This window comes from Suncus etruscus, chromosome 16 (assembly GCF_024139225.1).
Source record: "Suncus etruscus isolate mSunEtr1 chromosome 16, mSunEtr1.pri.cur, whole genome shotgun sequence".
Classification (NCBI taxonomy): Eukaryota; Metazoa; Chordata; class Mammalia; order Eulipotyphla; family Soricidae; genus Suncus; species Suncus etruscus.
The window spans coordinates 42,281,379-42,290,132 of record NC_064863.1 but is presented as its reverse complement, the minus strand read 5'-3'; the positions used below and the strand labels follow the sequence as shown (position 1 = coordinate 42,290,132).

At 40.7% G+C, this 8,754-nt stretch overlaps 1 pseudogene; it reads right to left on the bottom strand.

The window, feature by feature from the left end:
* Positions 1 to 5,515: 5,515 nt before the first annotated feature.
* Positions 5,516 to 5,686, bottom strand: LOC126032128 (small nuclear ribonucleoprotein F-like; annotated as a pseudogene).
* Between the last annotated feature and the right edge of the window lie 3,068 nt (positions 5,687 to 8,754).

Below are 8,754 nucleotides of genomic sequence, written 5' to 3'. Positions count from 1 at the left end.
TTCTCCCTGTGACCTCTTTCTGGATTACCTTATTTGAGGACCCACTTTTCTTGGACCACTCTGGTTTTTAATTCATTCTAGTCCGTACTTATTAAGCATGCTTGCCCCTCACTGGCCAGATTCTTGCATCTAGCTTCTTATTCCAGAATTTTGGAATGTTATACTTCTCTGAGATTATGTTTTTTTCTTATCTGAAGAATGAAAGTAACACCTACTTCTTTGGATGAGCAGGAGTAAAAGTTACATGTCTAAAAAGAGGACTCTGTAGAAATGAAAAGGTCTACTACATCTGGATAGGAGGTTCCCAAATTCTGTTCTTCAGCCCTCAAACTGCCACACCCAGCCACCATTCATTCCACAAATATGTATTTGGTGCCTATTAGCCAGATGCCAAAAGTTAGTGGTGATTCAGTGAACGGGTTGGAGCTGCCAATTTGTTTCATCAACTCAAAGAAATCATTCTGGTTTCTCAGCTCTTCTGTCATCATCTCTATTTCATATTTTTCCTCTGTCATAGGGCTGCCCTAAATTTATTCTGCCACACACAGAGTTAAGAGAGACAGTCTAGGGTTGGAGAGATGGTACATGGGATAAGGTACTTGACTAGCATGCAAACAAAACCGAGTTTGACATATGGTCCCCAAAGCACATATGGTCCCCTAAGCACAGAGCCAGAGTAGCTCTGGACCTATGCCCAATTCATAGTAACCTTTCCCTAAAAAGAACCTATAATAATTCAGTTAAAGTACAAACTAAGCCCTGGGGTTCCTTTCTTGATAGCTTCTATCCTGTACAAACTGATCTTACTTGGCTCTATTGTGTTGGCTTATAAGATGCACCTGGAGCAGTTTGGGTTCACTTTTTTCTATATGCTACTCCTCCTGGCACAACCCACTTTCGTACCTTATCAACTTTCTTGTTTTGCTTAGAAGATACACCTAGTAGTTCACGGGACCTATTTCTTGCTCTGTGCTTGGAATCACTTTGGGTGATGCTCCAGGGACAAACAGTGCAGGGGAATTGAGCTCAGGTGTCCAGCATGCAGAGCATGCACTCAGTCCTTTGAGCTATCCCTCCAACCCTGCTTCATCAACACTTAATTTTTAAATCCTGTTTTTAGGTATATCCTTTGTTTATACCTCCTCTGTGGTACTTGCTTGAAAACCTTTTTCAGAGAGTTTATCACTTTTCTTCCAGCACTTTCCACATTGTACACATTATAATACATTGTGATCCTTCTGCTTATGACTGTCTGCTTCTTTTATAGTGTTTCTGAAAGACAAAAATGGGACTTATAAAGCTTCACACTTCAAATATAGTAGTAGTAGTAGTAATTAATGTAATTAATGGTAGTAATTAATATTCATTGTGTTCCAATCCTTGGACCAGGGCCTTTGTAACTGCAGTTTCCTCTAGAACACTGCTACAGATGTTCATCTGGCTGTGTCACCACATTGAAGTGCTTTCTCTAGTTACACAGTTAAAATAGTATATATGGAGCTGACATAATAATACAGCAGATAAAGCACTTGCCTTGCATAAAGTCGGTTCCAGTTCGATCCCTGGCATCTCATATGGTTCCCTTTAGCCTTCCAGGAGTAATCTCTAAGTGCAGAAGTGGGAGCAACACCTGAGCATCTCCAGGAATGGTTCAAAAACCTAAAAAAAAAAAAAAAAACAGCACCTCAGTCTGGCATGATCATTCAAGTGATAGATTTCATACTTGGCTTAATCCCCAACATCCTATGCCCCCCAATCCATCGACACCAGCAACTGTAACCCTGCTGCCCCCCAACAGGTGTGTGTGACCCTCCTTTAAACATTTAAAATGAGGCCACAGAAATAGTACAAATGGCTTTTATACTTGTTTTGCAATCTGGGATTCAATCCCCAGCATATCAGGTCCTCCAAGTACCACTAAGAGTAAACCCCAAGCACTGAGCTTGTGAACACTTCAGCACTGAGTGGCTCCTGAGTACTTCCAGTGTCACCCCAAAATAAGAAAATTTGATATATAAAAATAGCACCTAAATCATTCTCAGTCCCCTCACTTATTGCTTCCATTGCACTTATTGTAATAAGTGTCATTTATTTAAAATAGAAAATCAAGGGCCAGGAGATAGTTGAAAGTGCTGTAGCTCTTGCTTTTGCCTGAGGAAAACTGAGCCAAAAACCATTTCTACATGGTACCTTAAGTACTACCAGTCATAATCCTGAGAACTGGTCTAAAAGTAACCCCAGAGTGTTACCAAGTGAGGCAAGACAAAACAAAATGAGCACCTCCTTTTTCCCTTCATTGTTGTATGATGGCTGGGGATTGTACACATGGCTGGTTGTGGTGTTTACGAGTGGAGCTATGGCTGCACAACAGGCTGTAGTGCTCACACATTTGGTTGTGGTGCTCGAAGGATTGTCACTGAATATCTTACCCATGTGACAATGCTGCTCTCTGAAGACCCCTGGTTGCAATCCATTAGGTACAGTGTTTGTACACTGGATTGAGTGGGTCACAAAAAATGACTCACACAAGTCATGACTGTGGTGCAGTCACACATTGCTGCAGGACTCTCACAAGCCCCCCTCCACCCAGTGTTTACATTTTCTGCTATGGCATCCACCTGTCTTTTGAAGCTATGATGCTCCACATGAGTCTCAGACCTGGTGCTCTCACACACACAGCTAAAGTGCTGTCATCACAGAAAGCAGAACTGCTAGGATTGTGATTGGTGCAGGAAGTTTAATTTTTTTACATATGCTTGAAAGGAGCCATTCTTATTTGTTTGCTTTTTGTTTAGGGGTCATAGCTAGCTAAGCTTAGAAATAACTCCTGGCTCTTCACTCAAGAATCACTCCAGAAGAGCTCAGGAGACTATCCTTAAGGTGTGCTTGATATCAAACCCAGATTAGCTATGTGCAAGGCAGATGACCTATCTGCTATGCCGCAAAGAGCCACTGTTGAGTCACTGTTTTTCCTCCTACCCCGATAATTTTTTTTTGTTTCTTTCTTTTTTTGGGGGGGGGGTCACACCCAGCAGCTCTCAAGGGTTACTCCTGGCTCTATGCTCAGAAATTGCTTCTGGCAGGCACGGGAGACCATAAGGGATGCCAGAATTCAAACCACCATCCTTCTACATGCAAGGCAAAGGTCCTACCTCTGCCCCCCTTCTATTTTTTTTTTTTTAGGGCCATACCTGGCTGCACTCAGGGCTCACGAGTGGTGTTCAGAGATCAAACTCAGCAAAGCCATATGCAAAGCTAGTGCTCTATCAATTGTACTCTCTCCAGCCTAAGGAAACATCTTGTTTTTGGTTGTTTATTTGTATTGGGGCCACATCCAGTGACAGTCTGGGGTTACTCCTGGCTCTGTGCTCATAAATTATATGTGTCGGGCTCAGGGAGCCATATGGGATGCTAGAGATCGAATTCAGGTCGGTCATGTGCAAGGCAAACACAGTACTGCTTCAGTCCTCCCAAACAGACATCTTAAAAAAAAAAATCTACACTGCTGAATGGGAGAAAATATTTGCACAACATATGTCAGATAAAGGACTAATATCCAAGATCTATAAAGAACTCTTAAGGTTGTTTTTGTTTTTGTGTTTTTAATTCTTTAGAGACTGTCCAAAAAGAAGAACCAGGAAACAGAAAAGTTGAACATGCAGCAACTAGAAGGGATAATTAATGGCATACGTCAGATTTCCCAGCTGGGATCTTTGGCTGGACTGGAAGTAAGCCACAATTATTCATCCATTCATTCATCTTGGGGGATGAGCTCTGGGCAGAACCCACGTGTCAAATGCCTGCAATGTGAGCAACCACCTTTGAGGTCCTCAGAGAGTACTACTGAGGAATCAAATGTAAGAACATGCCTGATACTCCACAGATGCTAAGGAGAAAGACAACATTCACCTCTTTCCCCTCTACATGTCAGGAATGCTGTCCTAGACATACTGTTTGCCAATCAGAACAGAAGCTCTTGAAGCTCAGGGATTTATGTTCTAGATGCTCAGGAGTGTAACAGACACCCACACTGCTGCTGCACCAGGAGACGGGACAGGGCAGCTTCTGGGGACAGTTTCAAGGGCCAGACCCAGAAAATAGCACTGAATCTCATAAGGTGTCACTATTGTAGGGCATGTCTGACTTTTTTTTTATCTTTATTTAAACATCGTGATTACAAACATGATTATAGTTGTATGATTACAGTCATGTAAAGAACACCCCCCTTCACCAGTGCAACATTCCCACCACCAATTTCCCAGATGTCTGACTTTTTAAACTCGATATATCCTCTTATAGGGAGCCCAAACAATACAAATTAGGAGTTACTTTTATTTTGACATACCTGAAATTTAAAAGTTTATCATTTGGACTCAGTATAGATTGGGATTATCACTGATTTTTATGTCACCTTGGTTAATGAAAGAGCAGAAAGAACTTTTAGAATCTTTAGATACAATTTTACTGGTAAACTGTGAATGTCTGCTACAATCAACATTGCTCATGATGGGAATTGTTGTTTTTGTTCTTTTATTTGGGGGCCACACCCAGCAGTGTTCAGGGTTTAAGAAGACTGGCAGCCTTGGAGATATTTGTGGCTCAGGGTAAAGGGCCTGCCTGGCCTGCCTGAGGCCTTGAATTCCATTCTCAACACAGCCTCACATTGCTGAGTGTGATCCAGGCATCACAACAAATATAATCAAAAGAACTAGGGGACTATGGATATTGCTCAGAGATAGAACTTACACTTATGAGGTTTCTACCTCTAAAAAATTAGACAATCATTAAAAAGTTCTATTGAAGTGCCTGAGAGATAGTTTAACAGGTAAGGCATGTTTGCCTTGCATGAGGCTGATCTGGGTTCAATTTCAGGTACCATTTATGGTCTGAGCACTTCCAGGAGTGATAGCTGAGCATAGAGCCAGGAGTAAGGACTAAGCTCAATCAGCTGTGACCCAAAATTCTTGTAAGGGGCTGAGGAGTTAGGCCAAAGTACTGAAGTGCATGCTTTATATATTATTAGCATGAGTTCAAACCCAGGCTACACTAGAACAACATTTGAGCACCCACCAGGGTGTAGAAATAATTTTTTTGACTGTTGGGCTACACTCAGTAATGCTCAGGACATACTCCTGGTTTATTCTTCATTCAGGAATTACTCCTGGTAGTGCTCAGAGGATCATATGGGGCTGGGGACTAAACCCAGGTTGGTCATTTACAAGGCAAATGCTTTACCTGCTGTACTTGCTCTCTAACCCCTGGGAGTAGAGTAGAAATCTTGGTGGTTATTTCAAATTTAAACCTAACATGTCATATTTAAAGCAGGTTTAAGATTATTTGAAAATCTTATACAGTTCAAGATTCTTTTATAAAGTTACTATTATCTTTTATTCTCTTTCTTTCCTTGCATTTTTAAAAACAAATTTTTATGTTTAAAATATAAATAAAAAAAAGCTTCCTTCCAAAGATGCTATTCTATGATTTTCCCATCTTCTTCCTCTTATTTGTCCAGATGTCAAGCTAATGCTCCATCTATGTATTCTTCTATAGTTGCTAGCTGCATATTCATATAGCCATCTACAGATACCAGGTACTCTTTCTACTCCATTCCCCACTTAAATTTCACCATTATTGGTTTTCCAGTTAATCCATTGAAGAATAATTTGAAATTAAGGGGTAAACTCATCACAACTAAAGGTAAATGCTGATGGCAACTCACTACCAACCCAGCTGTCATCCATCCCTGGTGACTGGACTAGCAATTGCAATTTCCTTGCATTTTGTATTCATTTTTGTCATAATCATACTGTTAATAAATACCTATACATATATGAAGAAGGATGTATATGATTGCATGTGTTTTCTTTATATAGATAACCCCATAACCCCTAATATATATTTCAGTGCTCTGAATAAATATTTTTGTTTTACTATTTGCCATGATGTAAAAAAAATGGTTGCTACATACATAGAATTTCTGAGCAGAGAAAAAAAGAAATAGATGGTACACAGATGGATGAGTTAGTGTAAATAGGGAGTAACCAAAAAGAAAGGGAGGGTAGGCAGGAGAGGTTTAAAATTTAGATCAATTTCTATGTTTGTGACAGAGGACAGGGAGAGATTAGAGGATATTAGTAAAAATGGCTGACATGATGGGAACTGGAATCAAAGTTAGGAAGGTGAAGAACAAAAACAACCATTTAGAATAAAGGTAAGAACTGGAGAAACAGTACAGCTTGTCTTGTATCTTGCCTATCACAGTTTCATTGAAACTGAAGTGATTGGAAATAAAAGTGGATTCGGTGTTGCAGGCTGATTCCAGTAGAAAATCTGAACCTGAAAAAGTGCCTCTGGGGAGTGGAAGGATGTGACTGGGATATTATAAGGAAACAGAGACACTTATGGCCCCTAATCAGCCATCAGAGTGTTAATGTTTCTTCTACTGCTCCTGCTGGATGGTCACTACTACTTGATTGCTGGAGAAACTGTTTACCGGACTCCTGGTTTCTGCAGCCTTTTGCTACCTCTCCTACTGCTCTGGGCCTAACACTAACAGGAGATTGTCATCCACCTTGTCAGACAGGAAATAGTTTAAAAGTCTATCAGCTTCAGGGAACAAATCCCTAATTTATTCTTATTGAAGGCCTATATTCAAGAAGTGTTCAGCAGTTCCTGAAGCCCTCAAAAAAGCAGACTTTGCAGGGAGAAAGAATTTCATTAACAGATCTGACTTATGGCTGCAAATAAACATCATTTTAGAAAAATGCATTTTCAAGATCATTTATTTGTAAGAACTTCTTGAAAATACTTGGCCACACTTCAGTCACTCTACAGAAAATCCCTCTGTCATTGGGTGAATTTCTTTCAGAATTGTTAGAAGATACTTCAGAAATCCTGCAGTCCTAGTTTGCATCTGAGTTTAGGTACAGGCATATTCTCCTAGGCTGTATCTTGTATTTGCTTTGCTTTTCACAGCATATGAAACAGAAGCATCAATAATATTGGGGAGGGAATAAAACTTAAAGAGTTAATGGATATCTGACATTCTAAATCATACAAAGCCATAAGAAATTACCTCGCACATGCTCTAAGAATAACTTTAGAAATATTATCAATGTCACTTATTTTTTACTTTCTTGAAGGTCTTAAAAAGAGACTATTAGAGAGTGAAAGACAGTGAAAGAGTATAGGCAGATGATACAACCTTCATACCATTAATTCCTTGCTCCATTTAAAAAATTGTTTTGGGGCCAGAGAGATAGCATGGAGGTAGGGTGTTTGCCTTGCATATAGAAGGACAGTGGTTCGAGTCCCAGTATCCCATATGGTCCCCCGAGCCTGCCAGGAGCGATTTCTGATCGTAGAGCCAGGAGTAACCCCTGAGTGCTGCCGGGTATGACCCAAAAATCAAAATACACACTCACAAAATTATTTTGGTCCTACCCTTGACAGTGCTCAGGACTTAGTTCTGTCTTTGTAATTTGGGATCCTTCCTGGAAGGACTTGGGGGACCATATAGGGTGCTGGGGATTAAATCCTGCTTTACTGAATACAAAGCAAGCATCCTATACACTGTACTATCTCTCCAAACCTTTTTATTGGTCCTCCTCTCCAACTTTGTAAATAAACTATAAAGCCTGAAATTTATATTTATCTGGGTTTCTGCACCTCCCAGCAGTACTCAGGGGCTATACCCAATTCTGTGCTCTGGAACTACTCCTAACAGTACTCAGGGGAACATATAAGGTGCAATGAATCGAACCCTTGCATGAGCATAGCCACATTCAAGAGCCTTAACCTTTATACTATCTGTCTGGATCCTGAAATTGTTTGTTGAGGGGCATCAGTGGGGACTTGTGGAAAGTGGAGGAGAGTTGGGGCCATGCCTAAACACCTAACAGTGCTCATCACTTGCTTCTAACCCTAGGCTCATCAATTACTCCTAGCTCTAAATCACTGTGTGACGCTAGGGATTGAACTGGAGTTGGTCTCATGTAAGGCAAGTATCTCATCTTATTCCTCATACTCTCTCTGGACTTCCAAAGTTTAATTTTAAGGTGTGTCCAAAGATAAAATACTATCATAAACACAGTTTGGTGGGTATTAATTCCCAACAATACAATTTAGTTATTCTTTCCTTGATATCTGCTCCAATCTCTGGAATAATGTGTTCAGAATAAGCATCTCACATGTCTCAGCATACAGAACTTACTTGTTAAGGCTCCAGGAGAGTTTTTCCCATACCTTGTGCACTCTTTGGGCAGAAACTCTTTTCACTACAATGAGTGTTTGAAAAGATCGTCTTACTGAATAGCCAGCCCTGCATTTCAATCTTGCCTGGCAATTCCATTTACAGACCAAGCGGACTGGAGTGACATTCCCTTGGGAACTGACCCTTGCTAAAGTGCTTTTCATGCTGTCAATCAACCTGAAGGCCATCTGTCCCTCTAGAGATGTCAGGAGCCATCGTGCACATCTGCTGTGCTTTTTTTAAGGTCACTTAGACACGAAAAGCTGGGACATGAAATGGTGGAGCAGAGTGCAGCTGTGTGGAGCAGAGTTTGAATTTATTTATTTATTTATTTATTTATTTATTTATTTATTTATTTATTTATTTATTTTTGGTTTTTGGGCCACACCCTGTGACGCTCAGGGGTTACTCCTGGCTATGCGCTCAGAAGTTGCTCCTGGCTTCTTGGGGGACCATATGGGACGCCGGGGGATCGAACCGCGGTCCGTCCCAGGCTAGCAGGC